The following is a 27,964-nucleotide window of genomic DNA, read 5'->3' on the forward strand; positions in this document are numbered from 1 at the left end:
TTTCAAATCAAACTACGACATATGTGTGGGAGAGAGTTCCCTAACATTTTGAAGTGACACCAGGGAGAGTCAGCCCATGATCTCAGACTGTCCTCAATAGAGCAGCCTAAGACACAAAGAATGATAACAATTACTACAGCGTACTCGGTACCTCACTGTACTGTTGTCCTCTTATTCAAACCTCACAACAACCGTTTGAGGGAGGAATTATTATCCCCACTCTTCAGATGAGGAAACTGAGGCACAGAGTGCTTATGTAACTTTCACAGGCTGCATCGCTCACATACTGGCATTGCCGGTATTCCAGCCCAAATCAGTAGACTCCAAAGTTGATACTCTTTCCACTGAAGATACTGCCTATAAGGTGGATTGACCACTGGACTCGCACAGAGGAGCCTTCCTTATACTTTGGTGTTCTGGAATCTTCTCCAACTGAAGAAAACAGAGCTCATCCCACGGAAGTTACAGGGCTACCTCTCTCTGCTGAAAGGATGCTGAGCCTCTTAGTCATGGCCCACCCTCGTTCTGTTTCTAGTTCTTGAAATCAGCAGGGGGAAGGGTGACCACACTAGGTGGGCTGCCCCCATAATAGAATACTTAACACATTGCGCTTTCCTGCCCACACGCAGGCACCTCCTCCTCACAGCTAACCTCAGCACCACCCCCAGCAATCTGGATAGGCCCCGTGCCATTTGAGAGGACATTCTTAGTTGTTCACAGTCTCTGGTGTTCACATAAAACCAAGGTTAATGCTCTGGAGTGCTTCCATCATCCTGTGACAAATCCAGACTGGGGCTCCAGAGGAGCACAAGGGACCCCTAACCAGTATCAGCCCAAAGGAGGGATAGAGTCAGGAAGAGGAGGGAGCAAAATGTGGATGATGAGTGATGATTTCCAAGTACCATGCAGAAAAAGACATTAAAGACCATTTAAGCACCTTGAAAAGCATTGATGTTCAAAACACCATCAGTATACGACGTAGCCTAGACAATAGAGCTGGAGTCACCCAAGGTGGTGAGGTGGGCGGGGGAGTGTGTGGGCTAGAGCACCAGCCTCAGGAGCATGCTCATCAGAGTACCTGAGTCCCAGCTTCACCACCCACCAGCTATGGCATTATGGGGAAGTTGCTTCAGTTTCCTCTTCTTTATGGGGGTGAAGGGGAGTTGATAATAATTGAGAAGGTAAAAAATGGCCCTGGCAGCTCCCAGAGAGGCTGTGATGGGTCCAATCCTTGGATGGGTGGGGCCCCAGGCAAATATTTTTTATAGAGACCCATCTATATAAAAATCTGAGTAGAATATGAAAAAAAAGTCAAACTCATAGAAACAGAGTGCAAAAGTGGTTGCCAAGGGCTGGAGTAGGGTGTGGGGAAGTAGGCAGAGGTTGGTAAAAGTGTACAAAGTTTCAACTATAAGATGAACAAGGTCCATGAAAGACAGTTTGGGGAATACAATCAACAATGTTGTAAAGATTTTGTAGAGTGTCAGAAGGGAACATGTCTTATTCGGGAGCCCACTTCATGGACAGTGTAGATGCCTGACCACTGCACTATACACCTGAAGCTGAAGTTGAATAATATTATATGTCAACTATAATTTAATATATATATATATATATATATATATATATATATATATATATATATATATATATAGTCATGGGATATGGAGTACAGCATAGGGAATAGAGTCAATGGAATTGTAATAGATAGATATGATGTCAGAGGGGCAATAGCTTGGGGAAGGAGTTATCACTTTGTGAGGGGTGAAATGTCTAACTAGTACATTGTTTTGTGCACCTGAAACTAATAACACACAACACACACACACACACACACAAGATGAATAAGGTCTGAGGAGCTAATGTGTCACATGGTGACTGTAGTTGATAACACTGTACTGTATAATTGAAATTTGCTAAGAGAGTAGATCTTAGATGTTCTCATAAAAAAAAGGTAAATATATGAGGTGATAGATGTGTTAACCAGACGGGGTGGAGGGATCCTTTCACAATGTATTCGTATATCAAATCACCACAATGTACACTAAATATCTTACAATTTTGTCTATTACACCTCAATAGAGCTAAACATTTTTTGAATGAAAATAAAAATATGCATAAAATAAATACGCCACTAAATGTAAAAATTAAAAAATCGAGGCACTCCAAATCAGCACGTCAGCACCATTCTGGCAGCTCAATCTCACACAGTTCTGCAAAAGAAATGCTGCATCAACCAGTGGGAACAATCTGCTTACATGGCCTTTGATTTCTTTTTCTGCATGGTACTTGGGAATCTTCATGCATCTTCCGCATTTAGGGGAACAGGCTGCACTCCTGGCACAAGTGTCCAGACACAGGACCAAGGATGACCCAGAAGGCACACATCGTGAGGCTGCTCAGGGCATTAGGGCGACCTCATGCTCAGGGTAGAGATTCAGAAAGTGCTCTGAAGGTAAGAATGGGGCTTGAAGCCCACGTGAGTTCCAGTCCAGGCTCAGAGCACCCTGGCATGATGGCACTGACAGGCTTGGGCAAGATTGGGGAGGGACTGGGGAGGGACTTAGAAAATTCCAGGGAAGTTGCTCCAATGTGAGGGGTCCTCTGTGACACAGGGCCTGGATCAAGGCCTGGCTTGCTCAGATCTGGACAGTGCTGGCTGCAATGCTCTGAAAGGAATATAAACATCACTCGCAGAATAAAAACAATAATCAGACAAGGTCATTCCATTGCCGTGTTGGAATAAACCAGCCACAAGGCCACTCATGACTATGTATGACACAAAACAAAGAGAAAAACACTTTACAACCACAAGCATAATTAATGCCCCCTTCTTTGGACTAACTTGTGTGACTACTGCTTTTCTATAGGGGCAGTTCAATCGTCTTTAATCCTTGGTCTTCCTGGACAAAAAAAAAATTACGAAGACGCCCAATCATCAAATTGCCCTTGTGCCTGGATGACACCCAGGCCAGAACCGGTGACCTACCCCTTAACCCTCCTGAGACTCCCCCAGCACAAGCCCAAATTCCGTAACAAACCCCTCTACCTCCCTCATGTTCCTTGGTATGTGTTCTCCTTTGCAGCAAGCTGAATACATCTAACTTTGTGCGACTCGAGGTGTGTTCTTGGTAGTCTTTAGGTAGTAGGCAGCAACACAATAGAAGCCACTTTACAAGGCTCGTGTAAGAATTAAAATGCTCACAGCCATGGTGTGTAGTGTCCTATCGTTATTTTGGTGCATTTCCGTCTTTCTGACCCATTCACCGTGTGTCTTGCCCAGTACTTTCTCACTACCCAAAGTGTGTGAAGTCTATGGACCAGTCACATGGTGACTGGGAGCCTGTTGGAAATGCCCCACCCCCGACCAAGAGAGTTTGAATGCGGTTTTTAACAAGATCTGTGTGCATATTCAAGTTAGAGAAGCACTGCTCTAGCTTAAGAGAGATGTTCTCGTGCCACTTACTCAGACACAGGACAGCACAATTGATGAAGGCTACCACCCCTGCCATCCAAACAAAGATTGGAATTACAGGGGATTTTCCAGCAATGGGTGTGAGCAGGCCAAGTGCATGGGAGCACATCCAAGTCTGGGGGATTCAACTTGCTTATCCCTTCATGAGCAACTCTGATAGCAAAAATATGTACATTCCACAAGCAATACTCCTATTTTATTCATGTTTTCTTAGTTTCTCACCACAGCCCTGTGAAGTGTGCAGGGAAACGATTATCCCCACTTTATAGGTGAGAAAGTTGAACCTCAGAGATACAGCATTTGGCTTAGTTTCACATAGTTGCCTAATGACGGAGAGAGAAGCAGGGCCAGGATTAGGGTGAGGCAAGTGCAGCATTTAACTTGGGCACAGCATTTAAGGAGGTGCCAAAAAAAAAAAAAATCAGCACACAAGATAAATAATGTTTTAATGCAATATTTTTGAAATAAAAATCAGTATGAAAAATCTTTGAGCAAAATATCAAACTTTCAATAAAGACGAGATCCAAGGGGGCTAGGATTAGAGTGAGAGGAATGAGGCCGAGCCGTTTGTCAGTAACCCTTTACATTTTGCACCTAAGATAGATTGCCTGGGTCCAAATCCTTGGTTTGCCACTTTCTAGCTGTGTTCATTTGCACAAGTCAATTAAGCTTTACAGCTTTAGTTTCTTCTAAATAGAGAAAGCTAAAGTTCAATTCAGTAAAAATAAAGAAGCACCAGGATGATGTAGTCTGAATACACAGTTCTGAAGGTCTACTTTAATCCAAGGATCAAATTCAAAATATCTACAAGATAGACAACATTTTCTTTGAGTAATCCTCTATAAATATAAATTTTAAATGCACAGAAGCATAAATATAATCATATCATATATACTATAAGGTATGATCAAACAATATGGTGAATATTTAAATAGAATTTATTACAGTAAAAGACACATTTCCATTAATCCCCCTCAAAATACTCCCCCCTCACTTCGAACATACTTATTCCATCGTTCTTGCCACTTTCTGAAGCAGTTCTGGAAGTCCTCTTTCAGGAGTGTCTTTAGTTGCGCTGTGGTGATTGCCTGCATGTCCTAAACCATTTTGACTTTGGGGAAGAGCCAGAAGTCGCCAGATTTTGTGAATAAGGTGGATAAGGCCACACTGTAATGTTTTTATTTGACAGAAATTCCCGTACCAGAAGCGATGTGTGACACGGAGCATTGTCATGATGGAGGATGATTTAGTGCGCACTTTAAAACACACCTTCTCTCAACCGTAGGTCACACCTGACTGGCTGCACCAAACAAGTTGAAACTTGTTACATACTGTTACTAAGGTTCCACACACTGCTTCCCGTATTGGCGATTTCGGTTTTTCCGCTGGATGGCACTTGGCAGCAGCATTCACTGTATTTTGTTACCACAACGCAAAGGCTTGGTGTCACACATCGCTTCTGGTACGACACTTTCTGTCAAATAAAAACATTATGGTGTGTTCTCATCCACCTTATTCACCAGATCTGGCACCATGCGACTTCTGGCTCTTCCCCAAAGTCAAAATGACCATGAAAAGTAAATATTTTGAATCGATTCAGGACATTGAGACAACCATACCAGCACAACTAAAGACACTCACGAAAGAGGACTTCCAGAACTGCTTCAGAAAGTAGCAAGATGGGATGAGCGTGTTCGAAGCAAGAAGGTGTATTTTGAGGGTGATTAATGGCAATGTGTCTTTTACTGTAACAATTTTTTTATTTAAACATTCACTGTATTGTTTGATCACACCTCACATGTTTTTAGCTCAGCCTTTACTCTTTTAGCTTGATGCTCCCTTTCCCTTCTTTTCCTTCTTCCATTCCCCGTCCCTTGTAGACCATGTATACATACTTAATATGTATCTTCCATATTTTCATCCATACATATACACATATATAGACATTTAGATATAGAGATGGGGGTCATTGTTTCACAAACATGGGATTATATTGTTGTACTTTTCTGCACCTTGTTTATAAACAATACTTGGTAGAAATTCCCTCCAAGCCAACTGGTATACTTCTATCCCTTTCTTTTTCTTTTTCATTGGCAGTATACTAGTCCTTGATATGGGCTATAATTACCCATTCTGTAATCAATTTATTTCCAGTTTTTTGCCACTCTGAATAGTGCTTTAATTAAATATCCTGATACATGTGTTTGAATGCTGCAGATTAGTTTTCCCTGTTCTAAAAGTTGGAATATATCAAATCACACAATCTGGACCTTTGTGTGTCTATATTATTTTATCACTGTGTTTTTGAGATTTTACCATGTTGCTGCATGTAGAATAATCCCTTTTCATTCCTCAGTAATATTCCATTGTATGTATATACCACAGTTTATGTTTTTCTGAATTTTTAAGTTTTAATAGGTAATGCTAGATTTCTTTCCCCAAACGCTATAAAATTTACATTTCCACTGATAATATATATTATAGTTGTTTTCTGTTTTGACTGGCTTGCTGATCATGAAGTGATGTCCTGTTGTTACTTTAATTTGTATTTCCCCAACTATGGCAAATTCAAACATTTTTTGGCTGTGTAGATTTGTGCTTCTGTAAATTGCCTTTTCATGTTCTTGGATCATTTTTCTATTGAATTGCCAATTTATAAAATCTCTTTCTATATTATATAAATTAATTCCTATATTAATTCATACATAATTTATTCCCATATAATTAATTTCTACATTATATAAGTTAATATACATATTACATTATAAATACTGGTCATTACAAATATTTTAACCAATTCTATCATATATATTTTTGAATTTGTTTATATTTTTTGCCATACACAGTTTTATTGTGGTCAGATACATATATTTTTTTTATAGTCTCAGTGTTTTCCAATCTTGTTCAAGTTTCCTTGTCCCTAGATTGTACACAGTCTCCTAGATATTGCTGAAGTACTTTGTGGTTTTGTTGTTTACTCTGAAGACTTTAATATCTGGGGAATGTATTTTTGTATATGGTATAAAATATAATAGCAATTTTATTTCAGATAGATAGCCAGTTATACTGGTATCATTTTTAAATAATTTATTATTGTCCCACTAAATTGAACTACCACATTTGATGTATAATGTGTCTTAAATTCTCGTGTACAAGACTATTTCAGGCTTCTCATTTCTTTTCCACTGATTTATTTCTCATTCACATACCAATACGATATTTGTTTCATAACGGCCTTATAGTATACTTTGATGTTTGCTAAGGCAATTCCCTTGTTGCTGTTACTCTTTATTCTTTTCCTGGTTGTTGAGCATTTATTCTTCCCTATGTTGTTTAAAATAATTTTATCTACTTCCTCCCCGCTCCAAAAAGGAAACCTGTGCAATTGTAAGTGTAATGGATTATATTTATATACTTCTTTTGGGAGAATTAATAATTGTATGATATTTTACCTTCCCATCCAAGAATGTGGTATTCTTTCCATTTGTTCGAACTTTATTTTGTGACCCTTAATAAGATTAGTTTTCTTCATATAGATGTACTTTTATTATTAACTGTATTTCTTGATATTTTTGCTCACTATTTTATGAGTAGAATATTTCCCCTTTTCAATTTCTACATGCTTATTATTAGAATAAATAAAAGGTAATAATTTATGTGTATTTATCTTATATTCTCTGATTCTTAAATTCTCTTATTAATTCTAGTGATTTAAAAAGAAAAACACTAGGATCTCTTAGATTTTCATACCAGCAAAAACACACAGTATTTATTTCTCTTTTCAAGTGTTTATTCCAGTTATTCATTTTCTATTTTCATTATATTCACCAGATTTCCCAAGACAAAATCAAATTGTAATGGTCATAAGAGGCTTTCCTGTTTAGATCTTGTTTTTAAATGAAATGGTCTTAGTGTTGCCATTAAGACATTTAGTAGAGGGGTTTTGGAAATATTTTTGTTATATTTAAGTGGGGTGTTTTTTTGGTCATATTTTAGCCCGCGTTTTATTAGTCTGCTGTATTGAATCAAATATTTTTTAAGCATCTATTGATAAAACTCATATTCATTTTCTCATTTAAGTACTGATATGTTAGCTACTTTCCTTATACTGAAATACTTATGCATTCCTGAAATAAACCCTACCTGGTTTGCAGGTATGGTGCTTGATTTTAGTCTAATTAGAATTTTTGTATATTTATAAATAAAATGCAGTTTTTCACAAAGGAGGTTCTGATAAATTTCTGTGGAACAATTAGTGATTATATTGTCTGACAGGTACCTAGAATATTATCACCATCAATCTTATCAGAAAGTATAAGTATTGAGAAGATAGCAAAATCACAGTAGCAAATCACACGCTTTCCAAAATTCTACTTGAAAACTTAATTTTTATCTTTAGCAACAAATACTGTCAGTTGCTGTCCTTGAAGTGGTAAGCGTCCTTCATTCATCTTTAAGAAAATGTCTGCTAGTTACCCAAGTCTTAATAATAATGCTGTGTCTGAATTGTTCTTTCAAGTAAAAATGGCATTCCATGAAAAGTGGCTAGTGCAGCTCACAAGTCATTTACACAAATGCTTTTCCTTGAGACAACCTTCATACTTCAGCATGCAGCAGACGTGCTTTATACATACTTTCCAGTTAGCAGCACAGAATGTTAAATAGGCATGTACTCAAGGGTTGAGATTTAATAAAACTAATAATTTTTACTGCTTCATCAAGGACATTCTTAAGTGAACAGGCATTTTTTAAAACTGAGGGTGTGGCAGTGAAAAACAGTAACCACTTCTACCTTTTGGTGTCATTGCCTTCCTTTACTATCAGTAAGATACCTGCAGTTTTACTCACTGTTTGCTTTTTCACCATTTGTGTAAATGTCAACACAGTAAAAACAAACAAACAAACAAAATAACATCTCGGGGGAGAGGGGGTGGTAGATGAGGGTAAAGGGGATCAAATACATGGTGATGGAAGGAGAACTGACTCTGGGTGGTGAACACACGATGTGATATATAGATGATGTATTACAGAATTGTACACCTGAAATCTGTGTAACTTTACAATTGTCACCCCAATAAACTTTAATTTAAAAAAAATAAATAAATAACATCTCAGTGTTATTATGAATGCAGTTTTGACCTTGCTGACCTCCTGAAAAGGTCTTGGGGACTCTCAGCGTTTTATGGACCACACTTTGGAACCACTGCTCTAGACAGATTGGGCTCCTTTTTTTGTTCCTTGAAAGAGCCAATGTCTTTCCCACCGCCCGGACTTTGTCCCTTTGCTGGTCCCTGACTGGAATGCTGATCCCACAGCATGGTCAACTTTCCTTCTCATCCTTGGTTCTAGCTTAAATGCTTCTTTTACAGTGAAGCTTATCCTGGGCTCACTGCTTAACTAGGCTCTGTTTTCATGTTCTACGTTCTCAGTAAATCTTGACATTTCTATCATAGCTCTTATGACAATTTTAATTAACATATTACGTCTAAGTTTATCCATTAACATCTACTCCCCCCAAGACCCCAAGAATGTAAGCTCCTTAATCCTGGGCATCTTTGCTGCCTCGGTATCCCCTTCATCTAGCACATTGAACTCAATCAAGATTATTGAGTAAATGAATGAGTGAACGATCTGTTTTGCCTTTGACCGGTTAGCTCAGGTCATTGGCTTGGGCTGAGGCCAAGCTCTTGGGTTGGACCTGTCTCATCTGTTTCCCCTTTCCTACTTCAGGTATCAGCTTTTACTTCCTAAGCCCACCCTGCGGATAAACTGGGATGAAGGGTGCAGGTGAATAAGGGCAAATCCATTACCATTAGTAGGGAATGCATTTAAAACATCCTCCCTAATAATCTGTTGTGGATTTGTTGTCATCTGCAAAGCCAGAAAGACAACGACAGCACTTCCTGATCATCGGAGACCTACTTAAACTTCCTGAGACTGTGAAATCTTTCTTATTTATTCATTTACCAAAAGTCCCCTGGTCCCCCAGCAAATACACACGCCTTGCAGAACTTTGAAAAATCATCGGAAACTGTCCAGCAGTTATGAGCCATAGTTTAAAAACCTCTGAACTAACAAAATTATCATTCTGTCCCAGATTTAAACCGAATTGTGGTGATTATAGCGTATACTCTGCAGTTCTGGTTGAGAGGGCAATTTAATTAGAAGCCTCTATCTTGAGGCTCTTATAACTCCACCCCAGACTTCCCCCCCACACCAAAAAAATAATTCTTTAGTATGAAATTTGTAATGTAGTCTCTCAGCCTAAAGGTATGTTTTCTTATAGAAAGTTGAGTAAGATTCCATTTATGCTATTTTTAAAACTCAAGAAAAGGGGCAAAAGGGGGATTTCACCACTTAAGAAATCACTCAGATACTTTTTTACTATTTTTTTTCCAAATGCAAACTCTTCCTTTAGAACTTTCAAGTCGTCCTTCTTGGTGCCTTTGGCATGTTTAAAGAAATTTGGTTTAGCTGTGATGAAGTTGTTCACAAAATGTGTATTGCTCATACAAAGATTTATTTTCACTCTTTGAAAGAAACTTGCATGGAGACGTTATATGGGAAATTATAATTAAAATCAGAGTTATGAATAAAAGGTGTGTGTGTGTGTGTGTGCGCGCACGCACGTGTGCACACATGTAACAGGTGTATTAACACCTTACCAACGAAAAGTCACTGGTCAGCCATATGGTGTTTGCTAAAAATGACCTTAGAAATTGTTTAGTCTGGGTCCTTGTTTTACAGGTGAAAAAAGTGAGTATGAAGCATTACCTGTTTTCTTCCAGATGAAAAATAAACAATTAACTGAAAAGTGTGCCTTTACATTGAGTAAAATCTACAGCCACTTTACCATTCTGGAGGGCAAGGAAGCCCTGAGCCCAGGGAAGGTTCTTATTCTCACCATTCCTGGCAGATAGTATGCTAGGAAGTAGTTTGGGGGCCAAGTTCATAATCCTGGCATCAGGATGGCTGCAGAATCCATGGGGAGCACTGCTTTGTCCTCCTCTTTCAGTCAGGCACAGGAAGACAATTCCACCAGCGAGTTACTGGGCAAGAGGGATGACTAGCGGTGCCTCCCTCATGAGTAATTGGGTAGTCATGACTTCTATCAAAAGTGGTCAGTAATTTTGGGCCTACGTGACACATTCACTAAAAAGACATCACTCTTCTCAAATCATAGTACTAAAAACCAGTCACGTGCATAAAATTTAAAAGCAGCATCCAAGCCTAAATTCAAACAAATGTTAAACTGCATAGTGATTTTGAAAAAATAATTTGCTACCCACCACTAATTTAGGGGACAGTCAGGTGATCACAGATACGTTTCATTACAAAGGAACATTTCCTTGGAGGGCCCAGGTTCCACAAAGGGTATTTTTCTGGAACCATGACCAATGCATTTGGATAGCTCGTGGCAGAGTTGGACTACAGTATCACTAAAGATGACGTTATAAAATGGGTTGAACCATATGAAATTGCTGATGTTTGATATTTTTGACCTGACAAAAAATTACACAGTTCAATTTCCTATCCAAAAGGAGTTTAGCGTCTACTTCGGGCACACTAAATAGTGTGTAAACAACCAAAATTTTCTGCACCCAATTCCAATGTGTGGGGGGAGTGAGTGGTTTTCCACACCAATCAGCAACTCTCGGACACGAGCTTGTCCCACAATTTGATTCAGTTCTCACACTATCTACCCAGAGATAGCATCAGATCCCACAAGTGAAGGAAGGGCTCAGTCCCACAAGACACTCCCCTTTCCCCTTTAGACACCAGTCATATGTCAAGGTTGTCACCTGTGCTTCTGACACATTGGCAATAGATTGGAGGTTCCTAGGACCTCCTCCTCGGATTTGATTAATTTGCTAGAACAGCTGACAGACTCAGAAAGATTTACTTACTGGATTACCAGTTTATTATAAAAGGGTATAATTCAGGAACTGCCAGATGGAAGAGATGCACAGAACAGAGCATGGGGACAGGACATGGAGCTTCCATTTCCTCTGGGTGAGCCATTCTCCCAGCACCTCCATACCTTTAGCAACCCAGAAGAAGCTCTCTTAACCCTGTCCTTTTGGGTTTTTATGGAGGTTTCATTACTTAGGCACGGTTCATTAAATCATTAGCCATTGGCTATTGGTTCAACCTCCAGCCCCTCTTCCCTCCCCAGAGGTCAGGGGACGGGACTGAAAGTTCCAACCCTCTAATCACATGGTTGCTTCTCCTGGCAACCAGCCTCCCATCCTTCAGTGAGGTCCAAAGGTCACCTCATTAATATGACACAGGGCACCTTTATTGTTCTCAACACTTAAGAAATTCCAATGGTTTTAGGAGCTCTGTGCCAGAAATGGGAATGAAGACCAATACTGTATATATTTCTTATAAGTCACAATATCACAACAAAGGCATATGCATATATTCACACATAGCTAGACTAACTTTTTTTTGTAGTACTGAAAATTCGAGATCAAGACAGTATCGATTAAGCTAATTCTTCAAAATGGACACTAATTATGCAAAAATTCAAGGAGGGCAGAGGATGTATAGAACTTCCATCTATGGCAAAAAAGAAATAGGCACTGGCTTTTTATGGAGGATTGTAAAATGCTGATCTTCCTATCTTAAAGAAACACTGAAAAGGGAACCATCCAAACAAAAATGTACTTCTTCTATGTAGAACTTCCCAAATGTCAATTTGAAATGCAGCGACTTTAATTCTAAATAACAACACCACCAATTTGGAAACCAAGTTGAAACAGAACACTAAGTGGATTTGCAGCACATCAGGTCTTGTACAGGATGGTAAATAAAATGGGTCAACAGGGTCAGTCTGGAAACACTTTCTTGCCTTAAGTTCCTTCCCATTTGCATTTATCTTTGTCTGAGGAGCTGAGTGTATAAGATGAAGTGAGGTATTGTTTATTCCAATAATGTGTTTCCTTGAGTCCTTGACTCCTGGGTCTCTAAAGATGGAGTTAGAGGTGGTAAGTGGAACTCACCCAGTCCCCGCAGCATGAGCTCCAGTCCACTTGGCAGGGTTGTCTGAAAGCACACAGACAACATAATTCATCATACAGCAGTACTAAAACAAAGTGTGCTGTTTCATCTCCCTACTCCATTCAGTTAACTTACTTGAAGGTAGAACTTCTTTTGAACCTGTGAGAATCCCTTATACTTGTATAACACTTAACAATTTCCAAGAGCTTTCACCTAGTCTGCACAATCCCTTGTAAGATACTTGTCCTACATATTGTACAAGAGAAAAAAATAAGATTTAGAAAGATCAAAAGACTTGCTCAAGGTCACATGGCCTTGAGTGTATTTTTCTTTTTTTTCCTTTTTTTCTTTTTCTTATTCTATTGGGGAATGTTGGGGAACAGTGTGTTTTTCCAGAGCCGATCAGCTCCAAGTCAAGTCATTGTCTTTCAATCTAGTTGTGGAGGGCACAGCTCAGCTCCAAGTCCAGTCGCTGTTTTCCATCCTTAATTGCAGGGGGTGCAGCCCACCATCCCATGTGGGAATTGAACTGGCAACCTTATTGTTAAGATCTCGCACTCTAACCAACTGAGCCATCCAGCCACCCCAGGGTCTATTTTTCTTAACTGAGGTCTTCATATTTATCCAAGTTCAAGGTTTTTTCCTCAATAAGATAGTCTTGATACTCAGGCATAAGAAGAAGCAGTCAACAAAGAAGCACTGCGTATCTGGACTGTGTTAAGAAGCGCTGTATTTCAAAAGTTCACATAGATTTTCTGTCTTTCCTCCTTTTTTTTCTTTCTTACTATTTTTTCTCTCTTCTCTTTTCATCTCTCCCTCGCGTCCTCCTTCCCTCCTTGTCTATCTGTCCCTCAGTGTTTAACACCAAGTTCTCAGCTGTTTGGGATAAAAACAAATACATTAAGCTAAATTCTCTCTTCCACCCACACCCTCTCTTGCCTTATCCAACTTTGGGTTCTATTATAACCAACATGTGGGAGACTTGGACACCACATTTTAAATGCCAAAGCCATTCTCTACCACACAGGAGACTGTGGCATAGTTCAAAAAAATAAATGCATTAAAATTATATTGTTGGCTACTTAAAATACCTCTCATCATTTATAAAACAGTATCCCATTTGGTTTCTCATATTTTTAGCTCAATAAGTATCCCAAAGACTCTTATTTGTTTATCCTGATTTTCCCATATCATATTTCAAAAGCTAAATTGTTAGTTACCGTGACTATTGAGAGACTTTCCTTTCCAGAAAAAGCACGGGAGAAAAGTATGTTGAGAAGCTTCAGCTATGATACACATCTTTGTACGGGCACTTGACAGCATGCATTCCTCTTGGCTGACATAACTAGCTCTGTGGATTATTGCAATGCCTGTTCCTTGACTGTGAGTGTAACAGTACTCAAGACATAATCTATTTGTTGAGCAGTGTTTTTGAATGGACTCAGCCTACAGAAGTGACTTTGAAAGATTATCTTGGAATGGCCAATTTGTATAAAATGAGTGGGTCCACCACTCAACGGTGTGAAGTGGGCATAGAAAAACAAACTCCACAATTCCCATCCTCTTTCCCTTCCTTATTCCACTAAATCAAGGTCAGGCAGAGCATACTTAACAGTCTAATAATAATTGAGATAAGTTTCGCTTGTTGCCCATATTGGTGAAATACAACGAATTGAATTTATATGTAAAACCCTATGGGACTAGACTGAGCATCCCATTCCCTATGAAATAGCCTTCCACTAGGCAATCTCTATGTCATCACTGGGAGAATGGATAAGCAAACGTGGTGGAGTTCTAGGTTACATTAGAAGTAAAGGATTAGATGTAAATGTAATATCATGGATGGGCCTTGAAGGAATAGTACAAAGTGAAAAAAGAAATGGGCACTTCAAGCAACAATCCACATCTGGCAAGAATATGTACAAGAAAGAAATTCACAATAAAACCAAGAAAAGGAACCTCTGGGGGAGGAGGGGTGGATGGGGATGAAAGGTACTTGATCAATCTATCAGTCACTGAATCGAGTGAGGGCCTGGCACAGAGCCAGGATGATAAGCCATGAGTTGAGAAGTGTGATTAATTCCAACTCAGCACCTGAGGTCCAAATAGGACAAGAAGGGGGGGAGGAAAGAAGTTTAAAAATAGAAGAAATTATTATCTCCCATGACAACTGAAAGCACTTAGGATTTAAATTCCTACTTCTATAAACTAGTGCTGTAATGTTTTCTTTAGAGTCCTGTTCCTATCCTTGGGATCTCCTTGTTTCCATCCAGCAAAAACACTCCCATTTCAGAACAGATAAGTGTTCATATTCCAGTCACAGTGGGGTAGTAAACGTCATCTCAAACTTTGTAAGTGACCAGCACTTTATGGGGACAGGGTACAGAGACTGGAGGAGCTCACCCAAAGCAGACATTTTCTTGACGTCTCCTGGCTCAGCTTTAAAACCCCAGTCAATTTTGCACTCTACTCACAATAGATCCTCATTTGAACATTAAAATGCTTGATACTATTTATTTCTTCAATTATTTAATTCTTCTCTCTCTTCTTCCACCAACAATCCCTTCCTCAAAACTCGACAGACTAGCAGAGTGGCCACACTGATGCTGTGGTTTCCAGTAGCCCTGACATAACCTGCTTTTGTCCAGAGATGAGAGGGGTAGAAAGAGCTCTGACGTGACTCATAGGTTTGGTTCAGCCACTGTGCAGCTGGGAGCCACTGACCCAGTCATTCCATCTGTGGAGCCTTAGCTTCTCATCTATAAAGTGATGGGATTGGTTTGAGCTGGATGGGGTGAGAAGGGATGGGATGGGATGGGAAGTTGTTTACAAAACTTTGATAATCATTAAGGTTTCCACCGGTCCAGAATGTTTCTCTGCTCAAGTGCAGAGAATATGTCCCACTTCACGGTTCTCTCCTTCTACTGATTGCATCAAATTCATTGGGCACATATGTCCAGATCTGCAGGTTTCCTCAGGAAAATGCTGGGTTCCTTTTTGTACAGAAACATAAATGAAGATCCCATGTAAGGTAAGTTTATTATTAAAAACAACAACAACAACAACAACAACAACAACTAAATGAATCAATGAGCAAATTGTCAGCAAAAGCTCTTAATCACTCTTACAGTAGAGCAACACTTTCAGGGTATGTATTATTAATATAATTATTAGGACAAAGAGTGTCAGTTCATTTATTTAGGGGAACAAGATAAGCATAGTAACCACATTGATGAGTTCAGTTCAATATATGCTGATAAACATCCAGGTTTCCTGGATAGGAGATGGACTAGCTAACGATGGTTTTAAAACACTACCTTACTTAACTCCTTTAAGATAAATTTTAAAAGCCTTTTCTGGCTTTCTACAATCAGGCCTAAAACCTCCATTCTTGCCACATCTCCTGCTACACCTTCACAATCCCTGCCACGCTTTTCTCCTCGCAGGTCCAAAACAGGCCCGTTTCTCCTAGGGCTCCAAATGCCCCTCGTTCTGTATCTTCAGGCAGGACTCCCCAGCCGTCCCCTTTCTGTGGTAAGGGTCATCAAACCTCTGTTGTAAGGGTCAACTCAAAAGCCACTCTGCCTCTCTTCACCCCTCCTTCCTTGTGCTTTCAAAATACATTATTTAATCCATTCTTTTGCCTTTGTAGTATAGTCCTGGATTTTTGTGCTTGTTTTCCTCGTAGAAGATAAACTCCTTGAAAAGACTGGAGTGATTCATACCATAGTCCCCTCCAGTGCCTTTACACAGAGTAGGAAATCAGCAAATATGTGTTCATTCATTTAGTAAATACTTATTGAATGCATACTGTGCACTAGGTTTTAGATGCTGAAAATATAGCAGAAAAAGTTTTTATTCTTTTGAATTATATACTGTCATCAGTGGGGGGCCATAGACAATACATAAATGCGTATGTTTTAAATAAACGTGTATATTTTACTCAACTGTCAGGTGAGTAAATGGGAAGTTGTTTACAAAGTGAGTGATAAATGATATGAAGAAAATAAAGCAGCATAAGTGAAAATAATGTCACCTGGAGGAGGAGAGGGAGGCTGCAATGCTCTTTTAGAGTGGGTCATCAGGGAAGGCCTTGTTGAAAAGGTGATCTTCGCGCATAGGCTTGAAGGAAATGAAGGCGTATGCCTTGTAGATATCTGAGAGGAGAGCAATCCAGAAGGAATAGTACATATAAAAGCCCTGAGGTGGGGACACTCTTGATGATTGTTGAATGTACGTATACAATTATATTATTAGCACATTCTTATTGGCTGTCTGGTCATATGAAAATGCCTCTTCTTTCTTTGTTCAAAGCAGGACAAAAATTCCTGCTTGCCTTGTAAATGATATATTAAAGACATGAATCTATAGCCCTACATCTTAATCAGTTTATACTTGGAAAATTTTAAACTAGAGTTTTTTGTGTATCCTCTGTATCTCAGTGGACACCGTCCTTTGGCAGTACAATAAAAACTGGGTTAATTTGAATCTCTAGAATGAAAACAAAAAATGTGATGCGCAGTTATTCCTTTCATGCCCCTGTCAGGGAAAGCCTGGGTACCAGATAGTGTTATATCCTTCTCTGAAAAGAGCTGAAAGAGCAACAAAATGACAGGCAGGAAATCCAGATGAGCTGTGATAGGTGTTTGTTTTACTTCACAGTATGGATGGTTTGGGCCCTAGAATTTCTTCCACAGCTCTGTGCTGTAAAGTACATGGCTGTTAATTTAAAAAGGAACTAGTGAAAATGTCACTTCTTTGAAAACAAGATAGGAACAAAAATATTTTGGTTTCAGGCTATTTTTCACTCACTAAAAATATCAAGTTGAATAAGAAATCTCACATCCATTGATTTTTGTTTGTTTGTTTTTTTATCACAAGTCAATCCTTAGTATGATGAATCCAAGGAAATAAAAAATGTGCTGTTTAGCTCGGATATGTATTGCACTCTTTGTGTGCAGGGCACTAGCCCAGGCATTGTGGTTAGTACAAAAAATTATTAGACGTGGCTTCTGATCTCAAGGTTCATAATCCCCTTGACAATCCAAGACCCAGTCACAAGAATATTAAACAGTGATAGTGGATGCCATGCAATTAAGGATGAAATGAGCAAGGACTTCTGTTTCCAGTCAAGAGGAAGTGACAGGGACCAGATTTGCCCTTCCACCTGAAAGAACAACAAAAATCAAAAACATTGGTTTTGAAGACACTGGCTATCAGATTAAAAAGGACTATGGTCCTTGAGATGGGAAATAAAGTTCCATGGACCCTACGATTATTCCAGCTTACTGCTGTGAGAGTTCCCAGACTATAGTGCAATGAGGATATATTAGTGTCCTAGGGATGCCATGACTAAGTACCACAAACTGGCAGCTTAAGCAACAAACATTTATTGGCTACAGTTTTAAAGGTTAGAAATCCAAAATCAAAGTGTTGGCAGGGTTGGTTCCTTCTGAGGATTGTGAAGAAGTATCTGTTTCAGACCTCTCCCCTAGCTTCTGGTAGCCTCAGGCATTCCTTGGCTTGTAGATGGCATTCTTCCTGTGTCTCTGCAACGTTTTTGCTCTGTACGGGCCTCTGTGTCCAAATTTCCTCCTCTTATAAGAACACCAGTCATACTGGATTAGCTCCCAACCTAATAACCTCATTTTAACTTGATTACCACTATAAACACCCTATTTTGAAATAAAGTCACATACTGAGGGGCAGGAGCTTAGGACTTCAACATTTTTTGCTGAGAACACAATTCAGCTCATAATAGAGAGGGACTCCAGAGAGAGCTTGGTGCATTCCCTGAGCTGAGGAGATGAACCAAGGGTTTAGGAACTCTAAAGCTGCTAGAGTTTGTAAGAGAACACCAGAGAAGAGAAAGTTGCACAGAGAGAGGACACTGGAGATTTGCATTGTGTACCCTGCTGTATTTAGCAGAATAGAATCAACACATGCATGTGAGGAAATTACAGAAGGCTGGAAAAGACCATTCAAAGCTCTGGAGGGAGCAGTGCCCAGTGTTCACACGGGGCTAGGAGTAGGATTGATTCCTACTATCCAGGTTGGAAAAACTTATAATTCACGTGACAATTGGGTAGATTACTAAGGAAAGTCTTGCTTTAGTAGTGAATAATTAGCCTGAGCACTGCTCCAGACCCACCTAACAAATCATAAAAGCAAGGACCAAAAGGATCAGTGTTTCCAAACAACTGCATCCCAGAACAAAGCTCAAGAATATTTCTAGAAATACAGAAGTATTCAGTACCCAACAAGGTAAAATTTACAATGTCTGGCATCCAATGAAAGATTACCAGGCATTCAAAGAAGCAGGAAAACATGATCTACAATAAGGAGAATAGTCAATCAATCAAAACCAACTCAGAACTAATACAGATATTATATGAGCAAATTGAGGCATTTATACAGTTATTGTAACTGTTTTCTACATGTCCATAAAGTTGAGACATGAGAGATATAAAAAAAGACCCACATCAAGCTCTAGAAATAAAAATTGCAAGGTTTGAGATGAAAATTACACTGAATGGGATTAATAACAAATTACACATTGCAGAAGAAAAGATTACTGACCTCAAGACATAGCAATAGAAACTATCCAAAATGAAACACACAGACAGAAATTAATTTAAATAATGAAGGGGGAGGCCAGTTGGCTCAGTTGGTTTAGCACAGTGCTCATAACACCAAGGTTGCCAGTTCAATTCCCACATGGGCCAGTGAGCTGCGCCCTCCACAACTAGATTGAAAACAACAGCTTGACTTGGAGCTGATGGGTCCTGGAAAAACACACTGTTCCCCAATATTCCCCAATAATTTTTTTTAAATGAAAAAACATCAATGAGATATATGAGAACGTCAAGCAGCCTAATAATATACCTATAATAGGAGTCCTCAAAGAAGACGAGAAAGAGCCAAAGTACAGAAGATGTAATAGTTGAAGAAATAATGGCTAAATGATGCCCAAAATTTTTCCAAAACTATAAACCCACAGAACCAAGTATATCAATGAACCCCAAACGTAAGACAACAAAACTACATCAAGACATGTCCTAATCAAATTGCTCAAATCAGTTATAAAAAGAAAATCTTAAAAGAAGCCAGAGAAAAAAGACACGTTACTACAGAAGAACAAAGATAAGGATGACAGAGATTGCTTGTCGGAGAGTACAGAGATAAACTCACATGTGTATGTACAACTGATTGTTGACAAAGATACAAAGGCATTTCAGTGGAGAAAAGGCAGTCTTTTCAACAAATGGGAGTAAAAAAATTGTATAAAATGGAAAATATGCAAAAAATGAAACTTAAAGTCATACCACAAACTATATACAAAGAGTAACTCAAAATGGATTATATACCTAAATAGGAAACCTAAAATTGTAGACTTCTAAAAGAAGACAAGAGAAAATCATTGTGACCTTCGGTTAGGCAAAGATTTTTTCACTACAACACCAAAAGATTAATCCATAAAAAAAAACAAATTGATAAATTGAACTTGAAAAAATTTTCAAAGTTTTGATTTTCAAAATAACACTTGAGATTTTGTGCAGTATATGTCTCATAAGGGACTTGTATTCAGAATATATAAAGAGATCTCAAAACTCAAGAACAGGGAAACAAAAAAGTCCCAAAATTCAACAAAAGATCTGGAAAAAAACACTTCACCAACTGAGATACTCAGATGACAAATAAGCACTTGAAAATCTACTCGATATCATTCATTATTAATGAAATGCCAATTAAACCCACAATCAGATACCACTATTCACCTATTACAATGATTGAAATTTAAAAGATTGGTCATACCAAATGTTGGTGAGGATGTGGAGACATTGGAACTCTCATACAACATTGTGAAAACGTAAAATGGCACAGCCACTTTGGAAAACGGTTTGGCAATTTCTTAAAAAGTTAAACATATGCCTACCATATGATTCAGCCATTCTATTCCAAGATAATTACCAAAGAAATAATAAGCCTGTAACCATGTAGAGACTTACATATGGATGTTCATAGTAGCTTTATTTATTAAAACTCCAAACTGGAAATAACCCAAATGCCATCAATAGGTTAATGGAGGAACAAATTTTGGTGTTTCTGTACAACGGAATACTACTCAACAACAACAAATCAATGAACAATTAATATAACAAATGAATAAATTTCAAAATAATTAAGCTGAGTGAAAGAAACCAGACCAAAAAGATACATATTGTATGATTATATAAATCTGAAGAAACTTCAAATTCATTTATAGTGACAGAAAACAGATCAATGATTGTATAGAGTGGAGGTGGGGAGATGGGTGTGAAGATGAAATTACAACAGGGCATGAGGAAACGGAGGTGATGGATATGTTCATTATCTTCACTGTGATAATGTTTTCAATGAGCATAAACATATGGAGATATTTATCAAATCGGACAGTATATATGTACAGTTTATGATGTATCAATTACACTTCAATAAAGCTGTTTTTAAAAAAATCAAATGAGTTGTCCAGATAATGAACCTTAGAGGGGGTCAGAAAGAGAGAAAATGTTGAGGACTAGAATGAATGGGGAAGGAACCTTGGAGATGGAACCTTAAAGGGTAGGTAATATTTGTATAGGCATAAAGGGGGTAGGGGCTTTCTGACAGGGAGCACAGCACAAGCAAAGATGGAAAGGAAGTAATGAGTATTTATTCACTCTCTCTGTAAGGGACTCTGGTGAGGATATAATGTGAAGCATGATCAAAAACTATGGTAAATGTTTAAATAAAAAAGAAATGTATTACAGTAAAAGACACATTGCCATTAATCTCCCTCAAAGTATTCCCCCTCGCTTCAAACACACTTATCCCATCATTCTTGCCACTTTCTGAAGCAGTTCTGGAAATCCTGTTTCGTGTCTTTAATTGTGGTGTCGTGGCTGCCTCGATGTCCTGAGTCGATTCAAAACATTTACCTTTCATGGTCCTTTTGACTTTGGGGAAGAGCCAGAAGTCACACGGTACAAGATCTGGTGAATAAGGTGGATGAGGACACACCATAATGTTTTTATTTAACATATTGAAATTATATATATATATAATTTGACACATATATATATATATATATATATATAATTTGACATAGTGATTTGTGACACAGAGCATTGTCATGATGGAGGATGAAACTGTTTGCCTGATTCTCAGGCCATTTTCTATGCACATTGTTTCATAAATGCTCATAAAGACACTTACAAAAGAGGACTTCCAGAACTGATTCAGAAAGTGGCAAGAATGATGGGATAAAGTGTGCTCAAAGCGAGGGGAAATATTTTGAGGGGAATTAATGGCAATGTGTCTTCTAATGTAATAAATTTTTAAATTTCAACATTCACTGTAGTTTTTTTTTATCACACCTTGTATATGTGCTCACATAGAAGATAAAGTCAGAATCTATAGTGATGGTGATTTATACCCATAATTGTAAAAATTGTTTATTTTTACAGTTCTAAAAATTGTTTCTCCTCCTGTTCTGGTTATCTATTGCTGTGTAACAAACGATCCGAAAACTCAGTGCCTTAAAACATCCATTTGTTGTTACTCATGATTCTGTGTGTTGAATGGGTTGTTCTTCTCTGTGTGGTGTGGGCTGAGATGTTGGAAAGGCTGAGGGATTCTTAGGACTGGACCATCCAAAATGGCTTACTTGTGCTGTGGGCAGCTCAGCGAGGGCTGGCTATTGGAGTGTCTCCATATGGCCTCTCCTGTAACTTGGGCTTCTCACAGCATGAAAGCTGACTGCTGAAAGGGAACAGCCCAAGAACAAGAGAGTCAAGAAATGCAGGTGGAAACAGCAAAGCTTCTTATGATCTAGCTTCAAAAGTCATGCAGCTTCTGAGCAGCCTACTTTTGGTCAAAGCAAGTCACAGGCTCAGGTCAATTTCAAGGGGGAGGGAAAATAGTCCCCACTTATTAATGGGATAAATACTGAAGAACTTCTAATCGTCTTTGATCTACCACACCATCCTTCCCTGACACTCACCAATGTACATTTCTATTTACTTATTCATAGGATTACAGAGTAAATATGGACAGGCACCACATACATTTTGTCATGTCTCGTCCCCTTGGCTTCTCAAAATCAACTTTTAAGTGAAGCATTTTTGAGTAAGTTGCTAAATGTTTAGTAGATAAAATATTCACAAGGTGAATACAGTGCAAATATTCCCGTTTTGCAGATCACAGACCCAAATCAGCAAGTTGGTATACTTTATATATTTTAGGAAGGGAATCTGGCTCACATTTGAAACTCCTATTTTAAAAGTTGACCATTGGAACCTTTGAATTTAACTGAATATCCCAGATGAAATACAATTGGTTTTATGCTTGTGTAAGTCACATTTTGAAAGCTCTTTCTAGAATTTGAAGGCTGTAGTTTTCAGCCCCTAAGAGAACATAAAATTTTGTTGATGATTAGACAAGCAGGCATGTTAAAACTCTGAGCATTGGAGTCACTATTAGAGCTCAAAGGCAAGGTTTCCATACAATTCTGAGAAATAATCTTAATGGGAGGGTGGGTATCAGTCAATGATTTAAAAAACAAATTGTACCCAGAATTTTAAAGAGCAAAGAACTTTACAGTGAGGCATCTCTGTCCTTTCAGGTGTTGGTGAAACACCACTTTTAGGTACAGTAGTTCATCACTGGTAATCTGGCCCCATTAACCTCCTGTGGGCTTAACTTGGTGCTTAAGCAGAAATCCTTCTGCCTCCATGCAGTGGCTTAATTTGCCCATCATGGCAGTGTACTGCATCAGAAAGCTGGGGCTGGATTCATTTTAAAATCAGAGCCCATTAAAGAGAATTAGGCCATGTGTGCTACTGCCAGGCACTTGAAATGTTTACTCCTTTCATTAAAATTTTCTCTTCTTAAATATTTAATGCTTACGGATTTTTATTTAAATGTGTCATACAAAATGCAATGGCTGACATGGCAGGACTTTTTCATTGCATTATATGAGGTCTTGGTACTACTTTTAAAAATGTATCCTATGAACCCAGAGGTCTAGCGGACAGGGCACAAGAGTTATAACCCTCATTTTGACATCGTCTTCTGGCAGCCTTGGGCAAGTCACTCATCTCTTGTCTCAGTTTCAGTATCTATAAAACAAGCATCATAATTTACTGAGCCTCACCAGAATACAATGAAATATAACTAATTAGTGTTTACAGTCTGGTTTGATGAAAGGCATTAAATGTTATTGTTGTGTTATTATGTAAATGATTGTTAACTTTGACATCAGAAACAATTGGCTCGTGACAGCAAAGCTCTCTGATGAAAATCAGATCTTGCAAGAGGCACACTGCATACTTCTTGCCAGTAGATTTCCTCCTCCAAAATAATGAAGTATACTGTGTTCAATATAAAGTCAGTGAGGTATCACTATGCACAATAAGACAGGATATGATTAATTACACATTCAGAATTTGGGGACTGACACATAAAGCACCATAAAGGGTAATAAGGGGTCAGGAGGTGGGGGTTAGTGGCACAACGGACGGGGAGCAGCCCACAAAAGCCTTACCCGAGAGTGGTCTGCTGTCATCTCCCAGGCTCCTTCCAGGGTGCTACAGTGATCAGAAAGATCATTTTTGTGCCTGTCTTCAGGTCCTTTCTGTCACAACTTTATTATTTTGCACTAAGGACTGACAATTGAGCCATGTCCAACTGGCGTATAACAAATGGATATCTCAGTGAATGGGCTGAAATGTGAAGAACTGGAAACCACAGGTCACAAAATCCTATGTAGTTGCCAATAAGCCTGTGATTATAACAATTTACTCAGCCATCTTTACTCTCACTTAACAACAGAAAATGACTGAGGCAAATAAGATGAGAGACAGGATGACTTTTAATCACGTTTAAGGAAGCTGACAACAGGACATGAAAAGCAAATAGGTAAATTTTTAGTCCATTTACAAGGTTAGCAGTGAATGTGATTAAAAATTAAATTGAACAATTGAGAAACTTTTAAGAATTTGAAATTTTCAGAGTATTTGCAAGTAACATGACTGTCCAATATGGGCGATTATGAATCAATCAAGGAAAATATAACACTGCATAGACTTAAAAGCCACATGTGGGGGGAAAAAGAGATATAAACACATCAGCCAATATGTGATATATGATTGAAATTTGGGAAAGCATCACAGAAGGAAGGGCCTAGACAAAAGAGGAAGTATATTTATAGTTTGGAAGAAAGAGAAAAGGCAAAGGATTGTGCTTCACATCCTAGCATTTATTCATTCCTTCATTCAAAAAATATTTTTTGTGCACATGATATGAAAGGTCATTCTTACCCTCAACCAGCTCAGCCTAAACAAGAGATGGATATGGGGACAAGTAACTAGGTTGCAGGCTATAACAGAAGTATGAAGCTCCTCAAAGAAAGTAGCTAGATCTGCCCGGATAGGGACAGGAAGCTTTCCCAATTAAGATTATTTTTGATCTGGATCTTAATAGATGGATTTAGAAGATTATTAGACTGAAAAAGGGGGGGGGGCATTTCAAGGCAAAGGAATAACTCATATAAAAACACTATATCCTTGAGCTATTGCCACAATGAACATTACAAACAAGCCTCCCCAAACTTGATGGCTTAAAACAGAACTATTTATGTCTCATGAGTGTACATGTCAGTGAATGCATTCTGCTGATCCGAGAGTGGCTTGGCTGATCTTGGCTGGGCTGACTCACAGGTCAGCTGACAGGTCAGCTGAGGGCTGGATAGTAGAGTTGGCCTTGGCTGGGTTGACTCAGCATCACTCTGCTTACCAAGATACTATCTCATTATCCAGCAGGCCAGCCCAGGCTTGTTCTAAAGGGGGATACAGAGCTCCAAGAGACAGCAGTGGTGCTCAAGGCAGCTCTATAGGCCTGGGCTCAGAACTGGCACACAGTTATTTCACTGGCCAAAGCAAGTCACAAGGCCAGCCCAGATTTAAAGGGTGGGGAAATAGACCCCATCTCTTCATGGGAAGAACTACAAAGTCATATTGTAAACAGAGAGGGTTAAAAACTTGCAATCAATCAATCCACAGTTACTAAGATGCAAAAGAATATTACATATTCAGGAAAAAGCCAGGACTTATGCATGGCTTGAGCATAAAGTTCAAGTAAAGGGAGAAATGGACAGAAATGAAGTTGTAAGAGTTGACTAGAGCTAGATCATGGAAGAACTTATAAACCACATTTAGGAGTTTGGTTTGTTTTTGTTTTTTAGGAAATTGGAAAGTTATCCTGTGATTGACGTAATTACATCTTTATTTAAAATATATACATATATGAAAATTTCCTAGAGGAAAGATAGACTGGAGTTAGAAAGACCAGTGAAGAAGCCACTATGGTAATGTAAGTGAGAAGTAGTTAGGGTTTAAACAAAGAAAGGAGGAATGGAAAAGAAAAAGGGGTAACAAATTTGAAAAAATGTTGGGGACAAATGAAAGATCGAAGGTGTGGTAGTAACTACTTGTTATCTTTCCTCTTTTTTCATAATAATAAACCTCCTAATTTTCATGAGCCCATTTTGCCCACATTTCCCAGCTTCCCTTGCAGCTAAAGGAGACCATGTGAATACAGGATTCTGGTCACTGCAATGTAAACAGGTGTGTTAAAAAGCAGTTTCCTGAAACCTTCACTAAAACACAGCTAAGGCCTGCCCTTTCCTGCTTCTTTTTCCTTGTTCAATCCTACTGCCAGAAATGCAAACATTCATTTTGGGGCCAGAAAGATAAGGTCTGCACCCTGGGGATGGCAGAGTGGTGAGCTGGAAGGAGCCTGGATTCCTAGAGAGTTAATAGAATGAAGCCACAAACCAGCCCTGGACTGCTTGCCTACTTCCTGACTTTTAAGTGAAAGAGAAATAAACCACTATCACCTTTAGGGCTCTGTTATTTGGGGTCTCTGTTATTCACAGCTGAGCCTAATCTGAACTGATAACAAATGTGGAAGAGATTATAAGATTTATTTGGATCATGATATTCTTAGACCAGGAGGAGGAGCACATCTCCAAGGGAAGTTCATGAGTTCTGTTATGTTGCTGATAAATTTATAATGCCTGGTGAAGAAACAGATAAAGATCTTTACCTCTCGGGAGAACTTAGGGAAGGGCATTGAAAAGACTTATACTAAAACACTTTCATAACTGTGATATGTATTTTGTACCATTTGCTTGTTTTAGTTAAGCATAAATAACAAATACTTCCAAAAAATAAAAGAGATCAAAACACTTCCCAGCTCGTTCTATGAGGCCAGTGTTAACTCTTTTTGAGACCAAAAAAGACAAAAAACTTGAAAACAAAACTACATCAATATTCCCAATAAACATAGATGCAAAAATCCTCAACAAAATACTAACAAACTCAATCCAGCACATATAAAAAACTATGATCAAGTGGTATTTATCCCAAGAATGCATGTGGCTTAACATGAAAATCAATTGTGTAATATACCATATTACCAGAATAAAAGACAAAATCATGTGATCATTTCAATCAATGCAGAAAAATCATTTGACAAAGTTCAACACCATTTCATAATGAAAGCAATAAGTAACTTCAACATGATAAATGGCATCTATAAAAAAAACCCACAATTAAAATCATACTTAATGGTGAAAGAATGAATGCTTTCTTCCTAAGATCAGCAACAAAACAAAAATGTCTCCCCTCACCACTTCTATTTAATATTATACTAGAGGTTCTAGCAAGGGCAGTTAAACTATCTCTATTTGCAGATGACCTGATTTTGTATATAGAAAATACTAAGGAACCCACCAAAAAATATTATAATAAACAAGTTATACGAGGTCACAAGATATAGGATCAAAATACAAAAATCAATTATATACACTAGCAATGAATACTCTGCAAATGAAATTAAGAAAACAATTTAATGTACAACAGTGTCAAAAAATAAAATACCTAGGAATAAATGTAATAAAGTGCAAGACTTGTACACTGAAAACTACAAAATATTTTGAATTAAAGAAAACTTAAATAAATAGAAAGACACCCCAGGTTCACAGATTGGAAAACTTAATTTTGTTAAGATTGAAATTCTCCCCACCCCCCCAATTGATCTATAGATTCCACGCAGTCTCTGCCAAAATCACAGCTGCTTACCATGTTTGAGAAAAGCATCCAAAGACCTGGTTTGGAAAACGAAGGTTTTTGAGGAGTGCACTAACCATTTGACTTTCCCAGGCTGCTCTTCTACCCTAAATCCTGAACTTTCCAGCCTCCTGCCGGTCCTGCTCCCTTCAGACTGGCTAGCCCCCACCATCCAGATTGGCACGTGCCGATAACTCCCGTTGCTACTGTTTGTCCTGACAGGGATTTTGTACAATTGGTTTTTGTATACGGACAAAGACTTAGTGTTTGAAAGCCAGGGGGCATTCTGTCAGCAACCAAGGATTTCAGTTCACTGTAGAAGCAGTTTTACCTCCAA

At 38.5% G+C, this 27,964-nt stretch overlaps 1 protein-coding gene across 1 annotated transcript in view; it reads left to right on the forward strand.

The window, feature by feature from the left end:
- The window catches only part of KCTD1 (potassium channel tetramerization domain containing 1), a 174,116-nt gene that overhangs the window by 15,604 nt on the left and 130,548 nt on the right, over window positions 1-27,964 (forward strand). The gene's annotated exons all lie outside the window — the stretch shown is intronic.

The sequence above is a fragment of the Rhinolophus hipposideros genome (assembly GCF_964194185.1).
Source record: "Rhinolophus hipposideros genome assembly, chromosome: 17".
Taxonomy (NCBI): Eukaryota; Metazoa; Chordata; class Mammalia; order Chiroptera; family Rhinolophidae; genus Rhinolophus; species Rhinolophus hipposideros.